This window comes from Diabrotica undecimpunctata, chromosome 7 (assembly GCF_040954645.1).
Source record: "Diabrotica undecimpunctata isolate CICGRU chromosome 7, icDiaUnde3, whole genome shotgun sequence".
Taxonomy (NCBI): Eukaryota; Metazoa; Arthropoda; class Insecta; order Coleoptera; family Chrysomelidae; genus Diabrotica; species Diabrotica undecimpunctata.
The window spans coordinates 40,409,275-40,436,889 of NC_092809.1; the positions used below are offsets into that span (position 1 = coordinate 40,409,275).

The 27,615-nt window shown below is 31.5% G+C and overlaps 1 protein-coding gene across 5 annotated transcripts in view; it reads right to left on the minus strand.

Moving 5' to 3' along the window:
• The window catches only part of Mp (collagen XV/XVIII-type protein multiplexin), a 1,493,071-nt gene that overhangs the window by 609,790 nt on the left and 855,666 nt on the right, over positions 1-27,615 (minus strand). The gene's annotated exons all lie outside the window — the stretch shown is intronic.

Sequence of the window (27,615 nt, forward strand, 5' to 3'; positions counted from 1 at the left end):
ATGAACCTATTGTCAAAAAAGTCCATAATAAAATTAAAATTTTGCAGCGTTGTATGAATTCGACCCCGTCTTGCTAAAAATAAAAATTAATTCATCATCCACCAATTGCTTTATAAATAGAGGCCGAGACGACGTTATGTTTCAGCATTTAGAATCCCCTTGAAAAATATGGGTCTAACATTACGTCGCTTGCTTATAGCAGCCCAAACTCCAAGTTACTGTGGATATAAAGACGTTTCAATAAAATAATGCAAGTTACCTGCACTCCAAATTCTCATATTCTGAGAATTTGTGTAAAATTTGTGACTAATTGTAAAAGCTACAGATGAGCAAATGCTGACAGTAACAATATATTGACAATGGTCAAACTTAAGGAAAAAATTCCCAAACAACCAAGAAGAGAAAAACAACTGAAAAATACCAATTTATAAAATACCTGCAAAGAGCAGCTCCAAGATAAAGAGAGCAAAAAGAACAAAAAAAGATATAAACGAGATTTTATATCATAACGTAAGTACAAAATTATAATTAAATTCTTATTAAGGATGCCTGTTAATAGGTTACCACGATGGTAAGTGTCTGGTGTAAATACGTAAAAGCGTAAATGACGTAATTTTTACCAATATTCTGAAAGATATATCTAAAAATTACAGTTTATTATTGAACGAATAGATAAGCTGGTATTTTACACACCTTTAGAGCCGTTTATCGGCCAAGGCCACGATAACCAAAACTTTATGATGGTCACATCTTTCGTACCTTTGCTGGGAGTATGCGCTTATAAATTTTCAAGTTTTATAAAATAAAAGGACACTTAAAAAGGATGCCAAACATCTCGAGAAAAGTGAAAAAAGGATGACCGAGAAATAGATATAAGCAAGAGAACAAATTGAAGCAATAAAAGAAATATATATGCAAACAATGGTGGCAGAAGGACAGAAAGGAAAAAGGTATAGCAGAAAATAGACACACCATTCCATAGAGAAGTTTAGCACATAAAAAAGAAATGCAGCAGGCAGAAACGAAATTAAATTTAACAGTTAACATCCTCGATAAATTAATAAATTTGGCGAGGGCTACACCGCATAAAGTTACCTGATAAGTACAAATTCAAGGGGAATGGATTAGACTACAAGCCCATGGGACATTTTTAATGGTTCATTCGACCCAGCATGAATCACGTATAAATCAATACTACAATACAAAATAACAACTTCAGAAACTATGCCGCCAATTCTCATCGTCTAAAGCATCTATCGTATAAAGCAAATATGTCTATTATCATCCATAGTGTCATGTGATATCTCATATGTCGCTATACGTTTAATAATAACAAAGACGATGTGTGGTGCCCTTTTGGTATTATCTTTGTTTTTTCTATCTAAATATATTTTTTCTATCGTCCACCTTTATTTTCTATGTCGTATGTTTGGATTAGATCAGTTGTTTATTTTGTACTCAGCCTGAGGCCTTCTGTAAATCAATAAATCAAAATTTGTCTTATGCTAAATATATTTTTATTCATAGTGCCCCATGATATCTTCTATGTCACTATACATTCATTAATAATGAAGATGCTGTGTAGTGCGTTTTAGTAGTTGCCTTGTTTGTATTTTTTGCCATGTAAGGATTCGGATAGTTGTTTATTTTGTATTCAGCCAGAGTCTTTCTTTAGGTCAATAAATTAAAATTTGTCTTATGGTAAATCTATTTTTATCTATAGTGCCCTATGATATCTCGTATCTCACTATACGTTCAATAATAATGAAGATACTGTGCAGTGCCCTTTTGGTAGTTGCCTTGTTTGTTATTTCTATCTGAATATATTTGTTACATCCTTCCCTTTCATTTGCTATGTCGCATGTTAGGATTCTTTTAATTGTGCATTTTGTAATCAGCCAAAGGCCTTTTTTAAGTCAATAAATTAAAATTTGTCTTTCAGTTAAACTATTTCTATGCATAGTGTCCTATGATATCTCGTATGTAACTATACGTTAATTATTAATGAAGACACTGTGTAGTGCCCTTTTGGTAGTCGCCTTGTTTGTTTTCTATCTTAATATATTAGTGATATCCTTTCCTTTTATTTACCATATCACACGCTCTAATCGGACCAAACACAAAGGAGATATTATGTAATGCCCTCTTATCAATGCCGCAATGTGTGTTTTTTCTGTCTAACATATTCGCTACCGCCTCTGCTTTCATATGATGTATCAATGTATGATGGCAATGATGTATCATATGTCGCGATCCGATGAACTATTCTACCCCCACCATAAAACGCTCAAGAAATTATTTAATTCTACATAATTCTGTTTAACTTGATTTAATTTTATTTAATTCTATTTACCTTTATTTAATTTTATTTAGTTTTTATTTTATTTTATTTTATTTTGGTAAAGCGTTACCGTGTGTTAATCGTCTCATTTCAAAAACAAAATATAATTGAACTATGGTAGTTTATATTTCTTTCCTAGATGGCGCCGTTAGTTTACTGGACAAACGGTGTGACCTGGTATTATAGCCTTTTATATAGATAGATTCATGCTGGGATAAATGACCCATCAAAAATCTCTCAAGGACTTGTAGACTAGATGAGGAGGTGGTTAGTATATCTCTGACTTAACATAATCTTAAAGAGAGATAAAAGATAAAAAATTTTACAACAGGAAAATATGATAAATATTTAAATTTTACGTAATTTATGGAATAAAAAGGATCATCTGTCATTAATATATGACACAGTATCCTAAACAAATTCCTTTTTGCTGTTTCCCATTTAGTAACTTTCGGCTGTTAACCTCCAAGTAATAAATACAAAAAAAAGCTAAAATAATATTAACAAACCACTTTAAGAAAATACTTCATATTCCACGCCATGACGTTTTGTATTACATATTCAGTTTCCGCGAACATTTGAGGCCAACTCTGTTTCCGGTTGACTGAAAGGTCGCAAGTGAGCCGAGTTTAACCCAAAAACGGTGTGCTCTAATTTCAGTACAGTGTAAGAAGGAAAAGGTATTTGAATAACTTGAATATAGATGTAAAAGGCTCAGACTGTTATGCAGGACAAAAAGATAACTTCAATGTTTAAGACAGTAAGTCGTTTCTTTGAAGCGAAGAATATAAAGATGAAAATTAATTATAATTAAGGAAATTTTCTTTAAAGGATCTGGGTTAATTACAGATTATACAGAGGCAGTTTAAAAGCAAGTAAATTGTGTAGTATTCTCAAAAATGTGTAATTTTTCTTTTCAAGAGGATAAACAGTTACTTAGACATGAAAAGATTCTTATTCAAGAAAATAACGGTTTTTCACAATATTACTGTGAACTTATGAATCAATGAACATGCGCTTTAGCAATTATGATGGATTTTGTAGTTTGCGATCTTCATGGAACCAAAAAGGTAGAGATTGTTACACGTCATTTATAGAAACTACCGAGTATACACTCAGTTATAGTAAAAAATCTTTTTGGAATTTGAATAATTGTAAAAGAAATAATTTTGATATTCCAAGTTACATGCAGTTGATTTTGTTGCTTGTGCCAATTTCTTTAGCGATGTCTATAATCCTTCTTTTTATATCAATATCAATATCAATATTATTTTTAAAGAATTTTGCATTATTCTTTTTATAGATCTCTGTGGCTTATTTGTAATAAATCTATTACCAAGATTCACTTTCCATCATAATTTAAGAACCCTTGTTAAGCACCTGCACAAATGTGGTGATAAATGATTGATTTCTAACCATCGCTCCATTGCAATTCTAGGTTCCAGTGGTTGATCTTTGGCAGTTAACCTAAAGAATTACTCTAATACTGGTCAAAATGGCTTACTGCATAGTCATTTAACTTCTACCAAATTTCTGTTTACACTGATTACATTATAAGCGCATTGTAAAACAGTTCTTAGGTGGATTCTTTTTCTACTGACTTAAGCATTATATATATATATATATATATATATATATATATATATATATATATATATATATATATATATATATATATACAGTGTGGAAACCACTTATGGAATAAAATTGTTTGTGTCCTTATTATAGAAAATAATAAAAAACGCTGAGACACGTTAACTTTTAAATTTAAATGTGCACTTTTTAAACATAAATTTAAATGTACAGGGTGATTCACGCAAGTCTGGCATAGTCCATAATCCTTATTTTTAATGAAATACCCTGTATATTTTTATGTTTTTAAAAGATTCTTAACAACCTGATTTCAACGAACTAAATCATGTAGGGTCTATAATAAATAATACAAGGTGAAAGAAATTACTAATTTATCACGTGCTATGGTATTATTTTAAATTAGCTAAATATAGACAATACACTTCTACTCTAAGTGTCAGTATATTGAGGAAAATTTCTTAATATTATTTTGAAGCTATTCGTATTTTGAGAACGATTTCCGAAGTGGAAATTAAAACGTCAATAAACGTACTTTAACCTTTAATTGTGGCTTATTCCCAGTTAAATGGGAAAATTTCTGTTTAGTAACCGTGTTAACATTTTTTGTCATGAATAGGTAAAAACTGACTAGATAGTCTGCTAATTAAACTAAATAGGTAAATAATGCGGATTGTTATCAACCAGTTGTTGGTGTGTTGACATTTTACATTAAAATAATAAATTAATAATTAGAAGCTAATTTCTTGCAAAAATAAAAATGAAATATTTAACTAAGACCCACCGAATTGAGATTTTAACGATGATCAGTTACGGGGAGAATTGTAGAAGTTAAGTTAAAGTAGCAAACTTAACTTAAGTGTCTAAAAATTAAGCACAATTCAGAGAACTTGGACATGTCAAACCATTAAAAAGAAAACCGAACTTCATTGAAGATGAGGTGAAACTGGATATTTTGTTAAGCGTCGCAGAGAATCCAACGTCAAGTTGACGTTGATCAGCGAAGAATCCTCATTGGATGCGTGAGACACACACCAGTATCCTAAAAAGTTAAATGTTTGGGCAGGTATTATAGGAGATCATATTATTAGTCCTATATTTGTAGATGGTAATTTGACAGTGGAAAAATATTTAAGCATGCTAAGAGACCATGTTCTAACTCTTGTCTTGAGATTTAGTTGGCTAACTTATATCCCAATCCAATAGATTCGACCCTACCGCATGAAACTGTCTGGTTCCAGCAGGATGGTGCAACACCCGATTATGCTTTAATGATGAGAAACTACTTGAATGAAATCATCTTCAATAAATGGATTGGACGAAGGGGTACTTTTGAGTGGCCAGCTAGGTCGCCAGATCTTACGCCTTTGGATTTTTTTCTGTGGGGTTATCTCAAGAACAAAGCATATGCAATACAACCAACTAGCATTGAAGACCTCAAAGAAAGGATAACTACAGAAATACGGAATATTTCACCTCAAAGTTTAAACAAAGTTCAGGACGAGTTTTATATTAGACTATGTTATTGCCAACAACAAGGTGACGAACATTTTGAGCATTTATTTTAATACAATTCAATTAATTACCTCGGGTATTCTATAAATGATTTGTCTTGAAGAAAATTATACTTAATTTCAAAATTTCACCTTGTATTGTTCATAAGACCCTATATGATATAGTTCGTTGAGATCAGGTCGTTAAGGAGCTTTTAAAAACATAAAAATATACAGGGTGTTGCATTTAAAATACAGATTATGGACTATGCCAGACTTGCGTGGATCACCCTGTACATTCAAATTTATGTTTAAAAAGTGCACATTTAAATTTAAAAGTTAAGGTATCTCAATGTTTTTTATTATTTTCTAAAATAAGGACACAAACAATTTTATTCCATAAGTGGTTTCCACACTGTATATATCTATACTGTTTAAAGCATTCTGTGTAGACACACATGGTTGAGTGTGAAGTTTTAATATGCAGATGACATAAAGTTATTTCGTATTATTCGAGACTATTCTATTGTATTGAATTGCAGAAATCGTTGAACAGTTTTACGAATTAGTGTGTTAATAACAAATTATAAAACTAATTGGTGGCAGTTGCTGTTCTTCTAGCCACGTGAAATTCTTTGAGTCTATTTTTTTTAAATCTATTTATGTGTGTCTGTATTTCACACGGAATTGGACTATGTTCGAAATTAAAAAATTATCATTGCCAGTATCTTTCTTTTTACTGATAAATGAAGATTGAGACTAAGCGTAAAGTACTTCACAATTTTCAAAATCACATTGATCCATTTTAATCTTCTGAACACCTAAGGAACTGATTAATTGCTGCCAGTTACAAGGCGTTGTGATCTGCATTGTTGGTTGTTTTTTTACAGATCTTTCAATTAGAGCGTGCGCTTGGTCAGTTTCTAAGTCAGTGAGTCTTCTCAGCAAATATTTATGGTCAAAAATTAGGGCAGATATTTAAAAGCCAATAGTAGCTCATCATTACCATAACATTGCGGTTTTGAATGGTGCAATTATCTGACCAAATAACCAAGTGTTCCATATTCGTTTGTGATGGAACTGTCACAGCCCATTTAGTCAATGCCGAGGCAATTTTGTCCAGCTTTGGATTCATCCCAGATAAGGCAATAAGATTTATTTTCTGTGGCGTCATATATCCTGAAATTTACAGTTCATGATTTAGGCATGTAAAAACTTTGATTATTTGTCAAACAAAGCGTAGGTAAGCATTTCTGTTAATCACACATTATAACTTTAGTTTTCCCAGCTGATTGTCTGCTTACTTTTTTATCGTTTGCTTTTATTGTGTATAAATTATCTGCATCTTAAAGATGTTGGTCATAATTTAGCTGTATTGGTATTGTTTCTTGTTTAAAACAGTTTTTATTTGTAGCATAAAACGATCGCATGTATCACACATTCCACCGAAACCGATTTCAATGCTAAATTATAATCGGCATTGAAATTTTTTTATACAGCCATAATTTAACAGTTTTATTCTTTTGAATATTTTCTCATTCACACTTTCAACAAGATATATAATTTATATATTTTTCACGGCCTAATTCTGGTCCGAGATATTGTTTTGCAGTTTTTAATACCTGTCGTAGCACACAAACGACTGAATGTATTCTCGTACTCGATTCCAAACTGCTTCAGGAGTTTTGTTAAATGGTTTATACCTTCCACACACCCATTTAGTTTATACCTTCATCTATAATTTTATGTCAAAATCCATATTATAATTATATCCATGCTTTTTATAGAGATTTGTTAGGTCTACGACGTATTACACTTTTTGGGGTGATATTTGAGCGCACACATTGACGCTTTAACTCCCAGTTTTTTATGTTACCTCAATAGTTCTCAAAAATTTGCTGTCTTAATGTTTCTGCTATTTTTTCTGAATATATTGGTAGACAAGGACAGCAAGGGGGTTTCATTGCTTTAGCTTTTATAATTTTACTTTTGTATTTAAAGTTTTTATATAAATTAGTAGACTATTAGAGGACTTTATGGAAGCAACTCGTAGACACACCGTCTCAGGACTAGCAACTTCAACGTGGAGTCATATGTCGCCATGTTACCTAATCCAACGGTAACTTTAACATTTTAACATTTTATAAGAAATACTGTAAACCAAATGTAAATAATTATTTTTTAACGGGTTTTTACCCATATATTTAGTGGCTACATTCATGTACTCTTAGACACTAATGATGGAATTATGGATTCCGAAAACGTTTTGTCTAACATAGCCCGTTTGGGTTTTTAAATATTTTTCCTTTTTACAAAGGATTTTAATAAATTTTTAATATATAGTATACAGCCAACTTAAGGAACGTAGATTCCTTGTGGATTTTAAAAATAGTTGTTGAAGATTAAGAATTTTAATTCATATAAAAGTACCAATATTTGTATGCATCTGATTAATGGGCAGTGAACAAAACAACGTAATACCTATCGGTCAAAACTCTCACAATAGCAATACTTTCAAATACCTACCCAAACTACTAAAGAGCGAGAACTAGTAAATACCAACTATATAAAACGTGACAAACCAACTTTTGAGAATATTTTAGCAATTACCTACTTCTTAGTTCTTGATCTTCATCTTCATCTTTTTTATATTTGAAAAAAATTGTTTGTTACTGTCAACTATCTATCAAGCAAAACTCTCTGTCAATCAAAATAACTAACACTTGTCTGAAGATCCGACATACTACTACTTTTTCAAAATGGATATACATGAAAGATATACTACTTTTTCTCATAAGAATATATAGGCCACCAATAATAATTCGTATGCCATCTGTTGCCACAAATAAAATTTAAATATGGTAAGCAACAGCTTTAAAAAAGTTACTACTCTTTACGTTTATGGTACAGAAATGTAATCTGATATCTCTTTACTCAAGTATGTATCGAGGAGTTAGAGAGAGTTCAAAGAAGATTTATGATGTACTATTCTTTTAAATTGTTTATACCATATTCCTATTTTGGTATGATTTATTTTTAAAACTGGATTCTTCTCATAGGAGAAGAGTTAATTTTGGCTTGGTCTGTATTTTTCAGCTTGTTAATGACAAAATCCAATATCTTAAATAATTTTAGCAAATTTGTTTTCATATACCTTCCCGTTAGCTGTGTCAGGATTCTCTTTTCCATATTCCTCATCGCAGAACTATTACTTAGTATATATGCTACTAAGTAACCTAATGAGATGGATATCTTTAACTTACGTATCAGAACATCTAGGTACTATTTGAAGCACTGAAATACTAAAATGGAAAATTATACTTTGTAGAAATAAGTGTGTACTTACATATTTACTCATGTATATTTTATTTTTATTTGTAATTTTATAGATTGTAAATTTCTTTAATGCTGCATTCTTGTATAATTTTGACAGTGGATGTGTTATCAATAAATAAATAAATAAATAATCTGTACTTTGACAATAAATAAATATTCTGACTCACCCTGTAGAGTGTGAGTATTAAGGAAAAAGTAAAACCAAAGAACATTTTACCCCGACAACTACAGCTAAACTCTAACAGATCAACAATTTAGCTAAAAGCTAGATATTAAAACAAACACTAAATGAGGATACATAATTTCTATTCACCTATCAGTGGCATTTCATCGGCCATGATTAATGTATTAAATTCCTATCTCTACTGCTGAAATTTCGAAAATACCGACTTCTGCCCCTTGTAAACCGTTTCATTCTAATTTCTCTTCACATCTTTATCTCGATTATACAAGTTATTTAAGTACGTACCATCTAGCAGTCAGAGGGCGAACTCAACTTGGTCGAACTTTTAGGTAGGGGTGATTGGGTAAAGCAGAAGTGAAAGTAGCTATGTATAATAATACATAGTCTTGAATTAAAGGATCATGTAAAAATTATGCCATAAGAGATATCAGCTGAGCTATGGTCAAGAATGTATTATTGGTTAATAACCTCGGCTGCCTCGTCGCCAATAATTTGTCATTATACAGTGGTTGTTTAAAAACAACAACAACCTAGATTTTTAATTTATTTTTATAAACAACATGTCTGTTTATACGCCAGCAGAAAAGGTTTAAATAATAAAATGGTTTTATGGTGGTAATTCTAGAAAACAGTGTGTAGATTTATTTTCTGTGTTTTTTGAGGGAGATCAATTCCTTGCCTACAGTCAGTTCATAATATTGTTAATAATTTTGTGACACTCAAAAAGTGTCACAAGAAAAAGTTGAGGAAAGAGAATATCGGGATATAGAAATTTGTGCAACAATCGAAGTAGATTCAACACGTTCAAGTAGAAACGTTGCTGGAGAGTTAGAGGTTAACAATGCTACTGTAACGAAATTATGGGAAAAGCACTTTCTGTTTCGTTAGTAGGGAGACACACTTCTTCCATTACAAGGTATTGGGCGGGGAAAAACCAGCACAGAAGTGTTGTTTATCGAACTCAACATCCTCAAAAAGTTATGGACGTATACGTATGGACTGGCATTTTAGGAGACTACATAAAAGGTCTATTTTTTATTGAGGGAAACTTAAATAGTAGAGTATACCTTGATTTGTTACAGAATCATGTTCTTTCCGCTATTCTCAATCTTCCTGGTGTAAATCTGGAGAATGTTTGGTTCCATTAAGACGGAGGTTTGGTTCACAACGCTCGCATAATTAGGGAGTACTTAAACAATATTTTCCCGAATCGAGTTATTAGTGACTTTTTTATGAGACCATTTACAAATCATCATCTACGATCATCCTGAGGCTAGAGCCCAAAATTTGGATGAAATAAAAAACCGAATAAAAGAAGTCTCCAATCCTGTTACAGCAGAAACTCTTACATCTGTCTGCAGAACTTTTTATGGCAGATTGGGATACTGTTCAGCCATGGAAAGTCAAATATTTAAATCGTTTCTGTATAACGCATAAAGGCATAAAGAGCATAAAGAATTATTTCTTATTGTTTAGGAATTATTTTTTGTTTTCAATAAGAGTATATTTTTTTGTTTTATCTTTTTAAGGTAATACGTTTTTATTTCTATTCGACCACAAAAAACTGTTTACATTATTAAAAACCGATACAAATGCACCGCCTTATAAAGGTCAGTTTATTTTTATCTTGTTTATGTTTTATGAAATGAACCGGGTATACGTAAGGAAAACAAAAATCGACGGACAAAGATGCATATCCCATGCGTTATTATGTATTACTAAATGGTTTTCTCGTTTTCTGTCTAGGTTTCTAGGTGTCCAAGGAGATCGAAGAATTTATCGAAGTTGCCGATTTTAGCACTTTATGTAGTTTGCAATATTTAGTCCAAAACTTAACGTACTGTATCATGAAAATGTATATAAGTTCCTATAAGCACTAAAAGTTTTGCGCCTAAGAACCTTCGAACGAGAATACACCAAATTTAAATGTTTATTTTCAACTTATCTTTGGTAAATCGCTTACAAAATTGCTATAAGCATTAAGTGATTTGAGCAAGTTTAGAATTTCTAACGAGAATAAATAAAATAATTGTTGTTTACATTGCCAAACTCTTATGTCAGACGCCTCTAAGCTAAAACCAATGGTCGGCTAGGTGTGAATCACGAGAGCGGAGATGTTAAGAAATAAAGATAATTTCCGGATTAAGATCTTAACGAGATCAAGTCGCGGTCCGCTACTTAGGCGGTAAAGGCTTGTACCATCTCCGTACGGGGAATATTTTGGTGTTGGAAATCATCTTAGGAGATCAAGTGTATCTTTGGAAGTAGTTTTAGTAATTGTATGTATGTAGTCTATGAAATAGTACAAGGTAAATCAAAACATGTAGTGACCCAGCAAGAAAAACGAAACAAGAAGTAAAGATTAAGTTGGTGCAAAATGGGTCTTTAATTGCAGTGGATAATATAAAGAAACCTACAATTCACAGTAAGCTTTTACCTACGACAGCAGATTCAATTATAATGTTGAATATTTTCTGAAGGTGACCAAAACAAAAAAGGAAATAATATACCTATTATTAATGTTATTTTCTTTTACGTGTACCTAGTGCAGTGCAGGGCTACAGTATTTTTTTAATGGGGTATGTCGCCTGAATTTTTGCTAAAAAAAACACCATTGAAAAAAAAAACATTGTTTTTTTATATACAACATTAAATTTGTACCTATGTAGATGGTGATAAAGGGACAATTTCTCCTATTTACATATCATAATATGACAATGGCCAATGTAAATTCTAATTTTTCATGTTTTTTCAATAACCCAAGTTACCAAGTTATCGAGAGAAAAAAATATTTAACTTTTTATAAATATGTATAAAGGTATCAATTTATAATGGACATTTCTGTTGGTAAATTTTTATGATTAAGCTAGTAATAAATACCGCTAGAGTCCAGAAAATAAAAATGAAATGACTCATGAGCGTAAATACTTATGTTTATCAAATCGTTTAGCTGTCGCTATGACTTTTACCAAGAAGCGTGTCAGTAGCGGAGAAAGGATGCATATGGTGAGTATATATTTAGTTGTAAGTACCTTGTGTGTTAGAAGTATATGTATAGGTGTCTTTGTGTTTAACGATATGTATCTTTTGTTACATATTGTTTAATTTCATAAAAATAGAAAAGCTATCTATCATATTTACTGTAAGTCGTCCAGACGTTATATTTACTGTAATTTCTAGAAGTTAAAGATGTTTCAGAAGTTCCAAAGGTAAAATTAAACAATAGATTAAAAAAACTACTATTAAAATTATTGTTCTGAAGATATATTCTTGTGATATTTTAAAGTTATTATTATTACTAACAGGAGAATTTTACTATCAACATGGCATGTGATTGCCTTTTTAAAGATAAATTACATGCTATGTATTCTGAAGTTAAAGTTGATTTCATGTAATCGAATGAATTATCTTACAATAAAGTCGTCCCAGGAACGCAACTCAGCAATATTGGCAATATCATTTTAAAGTCGTTTACTTTAAAATGTATAATGTATGTCTGAATTGTCAATATAAACAAGTCAGATAAAATTAAATTATTAGAAGAATGAATTTTTCACCAAGTAACAAAAAACAAAATTTGATTAATTTATTAATGTTTGTATTTTGAGAACGATTTTCAAAGTGGAAATTGAAACGTTAATAAACTTTAACCTTTAACTGTGGCTTATTTTCATTAAAATAGTAATAACTATTAAAAAAAGAAGACATCTTTGTAATCTTGACAAGGTAGATAAGCCTAAACGTTACCCAACGAAACAAGAAGCCATTTAACCAATATCTATTGACAATTTTAGAGTAAATAAATTTTATTTATGGACATAATATTTGTGAAAATGATATAATATAATATTTAAACTCAAACAATGTGTTGTGTGTGTATGTGGGACGTATCATGGCATCAGACAAAATCAATTTCCCACAAAACATGAAAATTATTAATTATTTGAAATGCTTCATGTTGTCTATGTCTTTAAACACTATTTTTGCATTTCTGATCAAATTTATGATGGAATCAAGTAATGATTTATCTAAGAAATACAGAAGACCTGTAATATTTAGCGGCAATAGAAACTCATTGTGAAATAAAGATTCAGAAATAAAGAAAAATGAGAGTTCAGACAACATTCGAGGAATATATATGATTTAGATCACCAATAGATACGTTGTCACAAATAAAGAGAGTAGAGTTAAGTATTCCAATTTTATATAAGTGTGATGGAAAGTGTCATGATTTAATTTTAAATAAGTCAATAATGAGATTTGTGCTCTAGTATAATTATAGGTGAAATGAGGAATGCTTTTTGGAAGTGCAGGATGAATGCTAAAATATTGATTTTTAGATTTATTTGTAATTTTTTTGTAATTAGCTTCCCATTTACAACTGAAATTAGTTTTAAGAGTATTTTTATTAAATCTTTAAATTAAATACTTAGTCAATATGGTAACAACTGTAAGTATATATAGTCGAAATTCTGTTACCTTCGAATCCGCAATGTCCTTTAATCCAAATAAGCAAAACAGTTAAATTATTGTCTAAAATTATTAAAAAAAAAGAAAGATGTTAATCTTTGTAAATGGGTATATTTTATAAAAACCCTTAAAAGGGCTACATTAAAAAAACACGAACGTTTTCGGAACAACAGTTCCATCATCAGGTTAAAAATACCTAAAATAAGTATAAACCATTTAATTAAAGCAAACGTGGTTTAAAATTTTGACTAAGGTTAAAAAAGCAAAATGGTTATACTTACAGGTTACCATGCCTGAGCCACCAAAATATTTGGGTAAAAACCCTTTAAAATATATTATGTTACCAAAGATTGTACATGATGTTGTTAATATTATTTGATGTTTAATATTTTAATTAAATTTTACTTCAGGTAACATATACCCATGCTTTAAGTGAGTTCCAGTGTCCGGAGAGTAAACCTCTTCAAACGGACTTCAGCTGGTAACTGATTGACAAGATACCCATGAACGGTGTCGAAAACAAAATGTCAATGTACCATGAAACAATATTAGTTAAACATAGCATTACTACAGCCAAAAGATTCAAAACTTTGATGATGTTAAAAATGATAACAGCAATCCAGGTGTTGTTACCTTACATGGGTATATGTTACCTGAAGTAAAATTTAATTAAAATATTAAACATCAAATAATATTAACAACATCATGTACAATCTTTGGTAACATAATATATTTTAAAGGGTTTTTACCCAAATATTTTGATAGCTCAGGCATAGTAACCTGTAAGTATAACCATTTTGCTTTTTTAACCTTAGTCAAAATTTTAAACCACGTTTGCTTTAATTAAATGGTTTATACTTATTTTAGGTATTTTTAACCTGATGATGAAACTGTTGCTCCGAAAACGTTCGTGTTTTTAATGTAGCCCTTTTAAGGGTTTTTATAATTTTATAAAATATACCCATTTATAAAGATTAACCTCTTTTTGTGATACGTGGTATACATACAGCCAGATGCAGGAATTATTTTCCTTTGGATTTTTTTTTTCTAAAATTATTGTAATACTCGTGTATGTTTGAGCTTCACACCATTTTATTGCATTTTCAATGAGAAACGCGATAAAAATGGAACAATGTGTTCTTACTAATATTAACCTTTCTAGTTTCCCCTACAAGCTAGTTCAGAATTGCAAACGAAATTAGACTGCGCCGTTTTTCGGCCAAATTCAATTGGAGCGTCTTCGAGTAACTAAAAGGACAATTATTATGCCAACCGGAAATCGGAGGGACACAGTTTTAGTGGTCAATGTGGTCCCTCTCCCAGTAAGTTGAAATTCAGCAAGTTTTAGTTCTGTTCTGACTTCGACTTCGAGTAAATGCTGTGTTTGCTCATTTAGTTCTTTTTTTAAAGGATCTCGTTATTAGATTTATTTGTATTTATAAGAATTTTAGATTTAATTAGAGTGTTTTGCAAGAAATACTATTATAAGGTCTAAAAATCTATCAAAAATATTTAAAATGCAAGAATTATTCCAGGGCATATTGGCATATATTTTTAATGTATTTTTTCAAATAGGACTGGCCACTTATTTAATTAGCACGACTCCAATTTCAAAAATTCATATAATTTGTAAGTAGCTTTATTTTTTGTTTATTTTACTAGAAATAGATAAATAAAATATGTCACATTAGATTAGATATGTCACATTACGAAAGAAAAAAGCCTTCTGAAGGAGTAGGTGCAAGAGATGAAAAAGTGGTAGATGAATTTTAAAGAAGATACAGATATATATATATATATATATATATATATATATATATATATATATATATATAAATAAATAAATATAAATATAAATATATATATATATATATATATATATATATATATATAAATATATAATGTTACTGTGGTTTTTCGATGTAAATATAAATCAAGATCATTCACAATTTCATTCGTCGTTAAAACCCTGATTAAAAGATCCGAAATCCTTACTGACAAGATAATAAAAATGAAGAAATGCAAATTGTGCACAGCCTTAAGAAAAATCGGCTTCTCAACTATTAAAAAGGTCCAGAATGCTTAAAGAAGAATTAAGCACCAAACAAAAGATGCAAAACCGATTGTAAAAACCATGCTACCCTATGCAAAGAGTACAACAGAGGAAATAGAAAGAATGCTAAGAAAACATCAAATAGAAATGATATTTAATGCCGACAAAAAAATCTCAACTATTAACAACAAATCATTAATAAATCAAGAACTATAAGAGATTCCATATGGAGACTGTAACAAATCGCACATCCGATAGACAATGAAGAACGGTTTGAGAAAAGCGCGCCAACATTGATTATTTAAGTAACAGCTTCGACCGGAAGAACACTCGATACTATCGAAAGTATGGACATAAGTGATATCCAAATCGAAAGTCTCATCTCCAAGGCTAATAATAACTTAATTTCAATCAAAATATTAAACTATCCTTCTTCGGCTCTTCCGCAATACTTCATCACCAAAATATAAAAAAAGAGACGACTTTTACATCTATACAAGACCCACAGAAACCAAATAATCAAAACAGAATATGTCCTCATCCCTGCTAGAATTAAGGGGGACATATCTATCCTACAGGATTGCCGGTAGAAGGATACTCTCTCGAAACTACACTACAGAGATTGGAGGTAAATTCTAGCATAAACTTAAAGTCCTAACAAAATAAAAACAAACCCAATACTCCTATACGTTGGTCGACAGCCAAATTATCAACTTTCAAATAAGAAAGCTGGAGCATTCAAAAATCCGCTTCACAAACGCTAGACAATACAAATTCTGATAGTACATTTAAACTCAACCAAAATATAAAGAAATACTCTCATATTCCCAAATCCAGTCATAACCCAATCACGGAACCTCTCATAAACAGCGAAACGGAGAGTTATTGCCAAATGAGCAAAAATAATTCTGTGGAGCCTGACAATATATGAGCAGACGATCTCTTAAACGGCTTTCAAAGAGTATTATTCCGCTTTTGACAAAAACTATTATTGCAGGCTTTAAAAATAGCTACTTTCCTACTTCTTGGAACACAATACTACTACAGCGGCTACCACTACAATTTTTAAAAATTGTACATTCATACCTAAATAACAGAACTGTAAGAGTGAAAATCTGAGATCAAGTCTCAACCTTATTTACTCCACGTACTGGAGTTTTCCAAGGCTCAGTGCTAGTGCCCTGGTTGTATATAATACACCACAGCAAGATCTCCAATCAAAATAGTCCAGACACACAATTGTTTCTCTACACAGATGATACGGCACTTCTCACAACAACGCGACCCTATCATCCTGAGAGAACTTTCAGGACAGCTCAAGCTCTATTAAACGGCATCGAAGAATAGTGCAATAAGTGGAGAGTCACACTCAATGCTGCAAAAATACAAACAATTGTGTTTTGCAGCCCAAAAGCGTCTATCGGAGCTATCAGAATCAATCATATCCAATTCCTCCTGGAATTTATGGAAAGTCTCAATATTAGCTCGATAGCATCCTATCTACGTGTTTTATTCAGAAAGACTCTTTACTGAGATGCCCTATCTAAAGTTGACTTAGGGTGATAAATAGAGCTCATCACTTTAAACCACTTTTCAAGACTCTTATATATATGTACATATGTAATCTACATTCCACTCTTTATAGAGTATAAAGTCAACTTATACTGCCTCCTAAAAAGGCATCAGAAATATAGAATTCTAACAACTAAACGTAGAATCTTTACTTTCAAAGTCATAAACCGTTCACGTTCCAACACGCAAGAGACCCTAAAAAGTTCTTGTTCTTTTTTCGGTCACGAACGATCCCTCACACCTAAAAACAAAAAACTCGATCCACCAACTATCATAATGCAAACCTGCATTGACGACCTCCCGGGTAAGTACGCTAAAATCCTTGAAGCTACACCGCTCGCTTTTCGAACACACTTCGAGTCAAATGTTTTTTCCAAAAGCAAGCAAATTAATAGAACTCCAACATGGTTCCCTAACCGATTCAAATTCACACTAGCTTTAAGCGCTTTTTTCCTGTTATCCTCTTGTGACTTGTTCGCGAAACTAAAATTGCTTACTTGGGCCTCAAGCCTCCGCATAAGCTACGACCAGTTCTGAGACTTGGGTTTGGGCCCTACGTGCCCGGGTTTTATGGTTTTGTTAATTTTTTGGTGGCTTGCACCGGTTTCTTGTTAGCATTTCTAATTTTTTTTTATTGGGGCCGAAGCCGTTTTTCGTGTTTTTTTTTTGAAGGATGTCTAAAAAATAAAAATTTTATTAGTGCATATTAAAGAATCTCCATCATGGATCTACACAGTGCTGCGATTTTCCTCGTTTAAATGCTCTTCCTTAACCCGGTCAGGGTGAGATTGGTTTTTTGCGATTTACTAATCTCATTGCACAACAATACCTTTCTCTCTTTCCCCGAGCATATAGCAGCAACTGTTTTCTCAACTGACTCAACGCTGATTGTAACTGTCTATCGAACTCCGACACGAGACGTGACCGTTAAGGAAAACAATCAATAACAGAACTTTAGTGCAAATAACAGAATTTTATGCAATATATTAGTTATAAAGTTAATCGTAGCCGTAAAAACCGTTTGCAGGACCAACAGTTAATAGAGAATACAGTTTTCGTCATTGTCGAGTCAGCACACAACACATGTCAATACAACTGAAACACACACACACACACACACACACACACACACACACACACACACATGCACACACACACACACACTTTTGCATGTCAGTAAAAGGAGTCCTCTTTCTTTCTAACCGTCGCGGTTAACGCAATCAGTCGATAATAGAATTTTAGTGCAATACACTAGTTCTAAAGTCACTGTCATGTCTTTACATACACATTTATAGCTTAGTTTGTAGTAAAGCTGTCCCTCGAAAGCTGACGAGGCCTGGCCGTTAACGCAATCAATCGATAAAAAAATTTTAGTGTAATATACTAGTTCTAAAGTTGGCTGAAAACGTAAAAACGGCTGCACGAACAATCGTAACTACAAAACACACATAAATCTGGAGATAACATCAAAATTTCAATCAGAACATTTTGCCTCTGATTCGACAAAATCGGCTATATCTCAAAGGCTTCCAAATTGCTTCGCCAACACAATCCAGACGACAACTTACCCCAGTGACATTTTTGGTAACTGCTTGTCTTTGTACGTCAAAACACATTCAAAAAAAACCCTAAAGGTTCAATCCTCTTAAATAAATATTATCCTATCCAAATCCCAATATGAACATTGTCTGATCTGATCGGGAGAGTCACTTCCCTTCAAGCAACTTCAAGAAGCGATACTACCGGACTTGGCAATCTTTTATAACCAGGAAAAATATATAGAGTGTTCCGTTTAAATTTAATAAGTTAAAGGTATTTTCGTTTAAACCGGAAGTAAAGTAGTGCCAAAAAATATGACATCAGATGCCTTTCTGTCATTAAACTTACATGGAAAGTTTCATGAATATCGTCTATTTCGTTTTAAAAATATAACGAGTGAATATAAAGAGTAAATAATGGAAATGAAAGAAGAATGCCGAAAGATTAGAGAAAATAAAAAAAATAAGTATTAAAAAAGCACAACGCTTGGACGATTTGGAAGCGCACAAGGTACGAAATAAGATTATGGTTGAACAATGGAATGTTTTTGGGTGTATTTACAAATACATTTTTGTAATACTTTCATAATCTTGAAAAGGATAAGAAACTCATTTAAAAGAGTTCCACGCAAGTTGTATTTTCAGTATGCCCGCCACTTTCGGCGCTAAAAACTCGGTCAATCGACTCTTCGTACCCAATCCTACACATACAAAAAAGAGATAACCGCTTTGCATCTACCTATTCGTATTTTCCTGAACGAAAAGTTTCTATCTTCGAAACGTCCCATATCAAAGCTGTTACTGTCACGGCTGATAGGGCTAAATGTGCATTACGGTCGTATTTATGTACCTACCTATGCATATTGAACGGCTATAGGTATAGATTGACTGAGGCTACGCTCTAGGATCATCCTGCTGAATGAGGCTATATTCTGATAAAAGACAATTTATATGGAACGTCAGCGATAGCATTCCGGGGGATGAATAATTAGATAAAGCGTGATTGACTTATGGTCTAACAAAAATCAGGTACATCAGTAAATATTGTTTTATTTAATTTAATTTATTGAGTTTTCATTAGTTACCATAATAAATTACTTAACTAAAGTGGTAATTTTTTCAGGATCGAGTCTCTATACAAATATTTTTTTTCGAATTTTTAGTAAATTCCACGACTACACCCCCCTTAAGGTATTTATATCGTTGAATATTCTTATTAGCCCAGTAAAAATAAAAAAATTGCATTATATTAGGTTTCAAATTGGGACATTTTCCAAATCAAAATTTTGGTAAAAACGAAAAGTGAAAGAAGGTTTCAATAAAAAAACCTACAAAATTCGTGTACTTCAAGAACTCTTATCACGATAGAGGACTACAGTTTTATGAAATTAAGTAAACCGACTTTAGTCCAGGGTTGCTTTTACTTGGGGTGTGAAAGACACTCTTTCTCGGAGGTGAAAAAATATACTTTTAATATAAGTCTTACTAATTCTAAGCAACCTTTATAGTATAGAGTTTTTTCACTTCTGTCTATCGTAAAGTCAATGCTTTTTGAGTTATTTGCGAGTGAAACTTCATTTTTTTCAATTAAAAACCACGTTTAAAAGTAAGAACTAATCGAAAAAAATTTGTGTTACAAAAATGTAGCTTATAAAAAAACAAAAAAAAATGGCGTATGAAGTACTCCATGAAGAGTAGGTCCTTATTTGTAATTAAATAGAATATTTTAACGTAAAAGAACCAAAAAATTAAGCACTTTTCCTGGAAAACTCACCAAAACTTTTTAAAATGTTTAAAAAAAGCTTTATTTTTTTTCTAAGTTTCTGGAATCAAAACTAAGTGAGTTACATTCAAAATAAAATTGGTCCTTTTTATTTTAATAAAATCATCGTGAGAATCACCCCTAATTAGCAGCAAATAAATTTATTCGTTACCGCTTTACAATATACTTAACTTATGTATTGTTAATATCATATGTAAGTTTGGCGGGTTCGAAGTACTTATTTTTTGCAAAATTTGGTTTTAAAGCAAAAGAAAAATTTTTGACATTTGGAAAAAACATCCGAAAAATTTTATTGATAAATATTTAGTGATACGAAAAATCTTAAAGAATAAAAATTATAGGTTTTGTCTTTGTGAACACTTTTTTTTATTTGTTTTTTTGTTAGACAAAAATTGGTTAAGATATTGCTGTTTAAAGTTTGCATACACTCTTAATTAGTGACTTGTTTAAGCCCTTTCAACTACAATCCTTTTAAAAATGGGGGTTAAAAAATTAATTTAAATAATCTTAAAAAAAAGAATGGTTTGTTTAAGTATTTCGTAGCTTAAAAGATAACCGAGGTAGGAGTAAATTAAAAAACTAAATCACATGTATTAAAAGATATTAAAACGCGTATACTGAAGCATTGTAAGATACACAATGTACTTTTAAGACAGATATATTTTCACTCCATATTTTTTACTCCACTCCACCATATATGCTTACAAACTAATAAGGGCTGTTTTTTAGGTTAAAATACAATAAATTCATAACATTTCGATTAAAATTTTGTATTTATAGTTTTAATGGAAAAAAATACTACAACGATTCGAATTTCTTCGCAAAGGTTGGTTTTTATAAGGGTAGAAACTACGTTTTAAAAAATTAAAACAGTAAAGAAATCCAAAATTATTGTCACCGTATAATTAAATAATTTCAACTTGCTACAATTTACAATTATATTTTTTTCTTATAGGGGTCGTTTTTACCCCTAAAAACTAGAAAGCAACCAACGGCACAAGTCCAACTTTCAAGTGGAGGGTAAATAAAAAATTATAAAAAATAATAAAAAATTATGAAAAATTATTAAAAATTATAAAAACTATAAAAAAATTATAAAAACTATAAAAAAATTATAAAAATAAATAAATTAAATAAAATTAAATAAAATTATTTAAAATTAAATAAATTAATTAGAATAAACAGAAGTTTATTTTATAAATTTTATAGTCGTTTTTAATTTAAATTAAGTTTTTAATAAAAGTTACTTAATATATCCTTCCATTATTCATGAATATTCTTACAATATAATGATAACCAAAATGAAATAATTAAGCACAAATACAAGATAATAATGCAAATGTAAATGATGAATAAATTCTATATTATATTTAACAAATTTTAAAAATTACTAAAATCATTAAACAAAATTTTTAAAGAAAAAAATTAAGATTTTTTTTTTATTTTAAAGAACTTAAATGTGTGGTGTTATTATAAAATAATATTAACAATTCAGTAATAAGTAGACATAAAATATCATTAACCTAAATATAGTTATAACACGTTATAAGAAATATTTACTTCTTTCGGCACTCCCCAAGTGCCGCGTTTTTTTTACTAATTACAACTAATATATTGGGATTTAAAGGTTAAACTGATAAAATCTTAAATTATGTTGTTTAATGTTGATGATCTTGATAGAGAGAAACCAAGAAAAAATGAAAAATTTATACAGACTTGGGATAAAAGAAAACAGGAAATAGTGGAAAAAGAATAGGAGGATTAAAAACGACGACAACTTAGTGGTAGTGAATAAGGATAATGCTAAACCGAAGCAAAAAATTGGAAAATAATATTATGGTAAATAATCCAGTCGCATTTGAGGATTCGGATGCTCTAGTAGAAGAGATTTTGAATCTTCGCCCAGTGTACAAAAAAATAAAAAGGCTAAGGTAGTAGTTTAAAATTCTAAATGAATCTGCAACAGACAAGAATACGCTGGTGGCTGATCGGACCAGGTTAAAACAATACGACAAGAAATAAAGCCTTGTGACTTGCACATAATTCTCCATACCAGTATATATATATATATATATATATATATATATATATATATATATATATATATATATATATATATATATATATATATATATATATATATACCGCAATCGATTCAATAAGGTAAAAACTCTTACCAAAGGGCTACCACAAAACCCAAACCAATAGATGCATTCAAAACCATCTAAACCCCCTTCCATTCAAAAAGGAAACCTTGCCGCTTGATCAAATCAAAATCGTTCTATCGTTTATCAAAGCTGTCACTGAATGATCAGTTGAACTCTTAACCCTCCAAACATTAAAAAGATCTTCACTACTTACTCCAAGTTGTCCAATCTCGTCAGATCCCAGATCAATGAAGACCATGGTGTATACGAGATACTTTGTTTCAGTTGCCTACAAATATAGGAGAGACGAACCGACGAATACCAACCGTATTTATGAATATTCTATATCCGTAAAACAATCCGATACTACTTTAGCCCTAGCTCAGCATCATATTCAGACAGGTAAAAACCACCACTTCTATCTGCTCCTAAAAATCGACAATTATTCGTAAAGTAATCGTAATCTAAAAAAGGCCTTACAGCTTAAAACGCGCAATGACGCTAAAAGACTACTGGCAACATGGCGACCGCTGCTTCAGCAACCCCTTGCCCCAACCGATCCCATTCCGTAAGACCGGTCGCCACTCGACACTGAGGAGTAGGAGATTAAGACCTCAGTGCCATATGACGGTTCTTGTATTTCTACAGAACAATATACTGGTACGTCACTAGTGAGGGGTCGAACGGAACCATATCCTTTTTGATTATGGCTCCAAAATGGGTGCCCAAACGTCAAGTTTTAAATTTTCAGCGCGGTTCTTTCCGAGATTTTAGTTATATACAACTTGAAGTGGCAAATAGCAGGACATATTCGCTCTCTGTTCTCTGTATAAGTTTGTATTAGCCCGAGTGTCTGAAGACGTATTAATACAGAAATAACACTTTATTGATACCGATGTATACACGAAAGTTTTGACCAATTGTAATCCATTTGCCATATATTTGAGGTTTCAATTCAACAAAGCAGTAGCAAAGCTTTTGCTGAAATGTGTAAATCTCATTAATATATTATATATACAAAGAGAAAAAATTAGAGCAGAAACCTTGTTTAATACAAATTAGAGATGGTGTGGTAAAAACCAATTTTTTCAGAATGGACTAGCTTTAATCTATTAAAGAAAAAAAAAGTTTAAAATTACAAAGTGTCAAGAAAGGAAGAAACGAAAGCATTGCTTAAAATTAAAAAACTGGAATACAAAAAAAACGATAAATAAAGCTTAATAAAGAAATTTCAATTTATGTATTAAATCTACCACCATTATCCAGTGAAGCAAGTTGTAATTACTTCTGTAAGTTGCGAATGCAATTTTTTTTTGGTAACTACCAGAATTATAATATAGACTACCTTTTTCAGTATTCTGAGACTCCAGACACTACGACACTGATCACTAATCAATGCATTACTGCTAATGGGAACAGCGGACGGTTTATTTCTACCGTCGATGGTGATGTGGTTTGGGTGAAGGTTGGAGTCGGAGTGGCCGTGGGGATTGGCGCAGGTATATTTGGTAAGTTGACGCAAACATTTCTGATGGCAGGATTTGATTGGAGGCTGGAGCGGATGATATTTTCTTTATGAGAGGTCTCCATCTCGAAGGTAACCGAATGCCGTCATCTTTTTATTGAGACAATTTAACCTTTTCTAATTTTTTAACTTCTATGGCTTCTCCGATAATTTGTGGTTTATAGAAGTGGATGGGTGCCATGGTTCTCGACGTATCAAAATCAATTTCATGAAGTGTGTTAATCATTTGGACTGTTGTTTTTAATTGGTCGGACAAGAGATGAAAGCTTTTGATGGTGGATAAATATTGTCTTTGTATTAATCTTGATTTAGGAATTTTGTGGATTTTGTCAGTGACACCTTTGATGCAAGAAACAAAATCTTTCGTATGATGAGTCTCTGAGTCTTCGGGTTAAGATTGAGTGGAAGATATCTGTGAATGCTCCTATTGATGTGATTTTCGCGGTAACCTTTTTGGTTAGGGGCTTGTTTTAAAGTAAAGAGCTCAGCGGGTCTGTCTGCATCATTACAAAGGCGTATTGATCTGGAGACAAGGGTATTAATGACAAAATTAATTTGTGAAGGTGAATGATGAGAGTTGTCATCCAAATAACGATTGGTGTGGGTGGGTTTTCGACATACAGACAGATAAAAACCTTAAGATTGATTAATTTAGATTATATATTAATATAAATTACCTTTGCAGAGAAAATTGAGTGCCTTTTGAAATGATGTACAACTTGATCCCTGCTTAAATTAAAAATTGTCTTAATATTGACAACAAAATAAACCTCTCTTGTCGATTTAATATATTATTTACGAAAACGAAGATATTGACATTGGAAAGTTTTCAAATTGGTACTCTGTATATCAAATCACGCGTCATACTTATATTAAATAAAATATCTCTAAAATATAATGCAAGTGCACACTTTTACAGTTTTTCAAACTCTAGTGTATCGTATAATCTCTTTTATTAAATAATTTCCTACAAAATTAAATAAACTTAATTTTACAACACCAAAAGTTTCAAATACCATTTTCAAACTCACTCGCCTTGAACGTTTTATGGAAAAATTTCCGCATAGTTTAGAAAAACAACAAAAAAGTTAGAAGAAGTAATAAAAGTGAGGTTAACTCTGATTTTACAAGATTTTAGGATAACGATTACATTGGCTATATAGGAAATTTGCTTCCCATCTTGACCATTACATTTAATGACCGAATTTAAAGAATGGTTAAGGTTTAAGTAGTGCTAGTGTCAGCTAAAAAGTTTAAAGAGACTTTAAAAAAGGTAATTTTATAGTTTTATTTGTAATATAATCAATATGCAGATCTACAAGTTGTTTAAATAACCCTGTTAGTCTCTAGCTTTTAAAAACATATTTGCTTTTGAATTTTTGCTCTCTAAATAGTAAAGGGCAAAAGATGAGACAAATACAAATTAATTAGTCTAATAAGCCACACATTGAAAACGATTCTTCGCATTATTCATGAAAGAAAAGGAAGTCATTGCGAAAGAGATCTAGATGAAACCCTGTTTGGATTAAGAAATACGCTGGGTACTTGGGTACAATGGATACGCTTGCATTGATGGCAGACACACATGATATCACAGAAAACCTGTATTAGAAGCAGAAAGTAGTCGTACGGGCTGATGGAATTGCGAATGAATTAACCGGCGAATGTTACATTCAAATAGGCATCAGACAAGGATGCCTTCTAACCCTGCTCTTATTTAATATCTATTCATACCAATCAAGCTTTGCAAGATAAAGACATTGGAGTAAAAATTAACGGTAAACTGATTATTAGTAAAAAGCTGTATCGATAGGCTGACGACAGTGTTATCTTGTACAATAATCTTCAGAGCATCCAAGTGTTCTCGGATTGAGTAAACACGACAAGAAGAGAAATCGGTCTAAAAATGAATGCTTCTAAGACAAAATGTATGATATTTAATCTCCAACCTTAGGACACTACTTTACTAGAGATATATAAACAAAACATTGAGATAATTAGTGACTTTAAATATATGATATGCTACATTACAAACCAACTAGAACCAAATTAACAGATCAAACGCAGAATTGAAACGGCTCTCACATTTCTAAAAATAATATTAGCTTTTTGTAATCATAGCTTAAACTTAAAGTTACGTCAAAGTATTATCAAATGCTATAGTTGGTCAGGTTGTTACACGGTTCTCAGACCTGGACTCTTATTTTGATACAATCAATCGTCTAGAGGCATTTGAAATGTTTAACAATAACATATTCTACAAACTTCAACTAACTTATAGAGCTATGGAACAGAGAATGTTTAATATTAAGATCAGCATTCGCATAACTAATGAAGAAATATGCAGACGATCAAAAGTCTTTCTCTTCTTCTTTTTATATAGACATGACTCAGTCTGTTTTTCAATGTGCCTCCAGTAAGTGGTCGTTTCATCGTTTTCGTGGTCTTCCTACTGATCGTCTTCCTATTGGGGAACCGTCTCTTGCCGTCTGTACTACTCTATTTGTTGTCATTTGGCTTATATGATCGTTCCATACTACTCTACTATTTTACCATCAATTTTTTGAAGTATTTTCATTTCTGCTGTTTCTAACATCCTTTTTGTCCTCTCTGTGCCAGGTCTTCTTTCTGCCGCGTATGTCATTATTGGTCTGATGACTGTTTTGTAAATTCTGCTTTTCGTTTCTTTCCCGATATTTTTATTTCTTCATATTGTTTCATATTGTTCTATCATCTGACCTTCCAGTTCCAATTTACATCTAAGTAAATTCGCTGTTGAAACTATGCATTTTGTCTTTTTTGGGGAAATTAACATGTTAAATTTTCTGGCGGTTATATTTAATTTGTGCAGCATACGCTGTAAATCATCCTCACTTTGAGAGAGTAGTATTGCGTCGTCTGTATAGCAGATTATTTTAAGCTGTTTTTGGTATCCTGTTTCCCATTTGATATCCTGTTTTTTGGTATACTTTTTTTACTATTTCATCCATAATCGAGTTGAACAATGGACTCAGGGAATCTCCCTGTCTTATACCATTGCCAGCTTTAATAGAATCAGTTAGTTCTTCTTCTACTTTTACTGTGTTGTTTTGGTAGATATTTTTGATCGTTTTGATTATTCCTAAAGGTATTTTTCTTGCCCACAGTAAGTGGCTAACGTCTTTTTCTTCTTAAGGCCCACAAAACATAGACATGCCGGTTTGCTGTATTCTAATCATTTCTCATGCACTTGTCTCATTATAAATATAGCGTCGGTGCATGATCTTCCCGACCTAAAACCTTGTGGTTCTTCTGCTAGTGTTATAATTATATTCAGTTTATTCGTTATCACTTTGGTTGTTAATTTTAGTGTTATGTTTTATAAATTAATTTCTCTGTAATTGTTCGGGTCCGATTTGTCTCTATTTTTAAAGAGAGGTATTAGTATGCTTGATCTCCATTCTTGAGCAATTCTGTTTTGTTCTATCATTTTTTTGATTGGTTTTAATAGTTGTTTGGTCAGATCTGGTCCTCCGTACTTTAGGAGTTCGTTTGGTATTCTCTCCTCTCCTGATAATTTTCTATTTTTTAATTTCCTTAATGC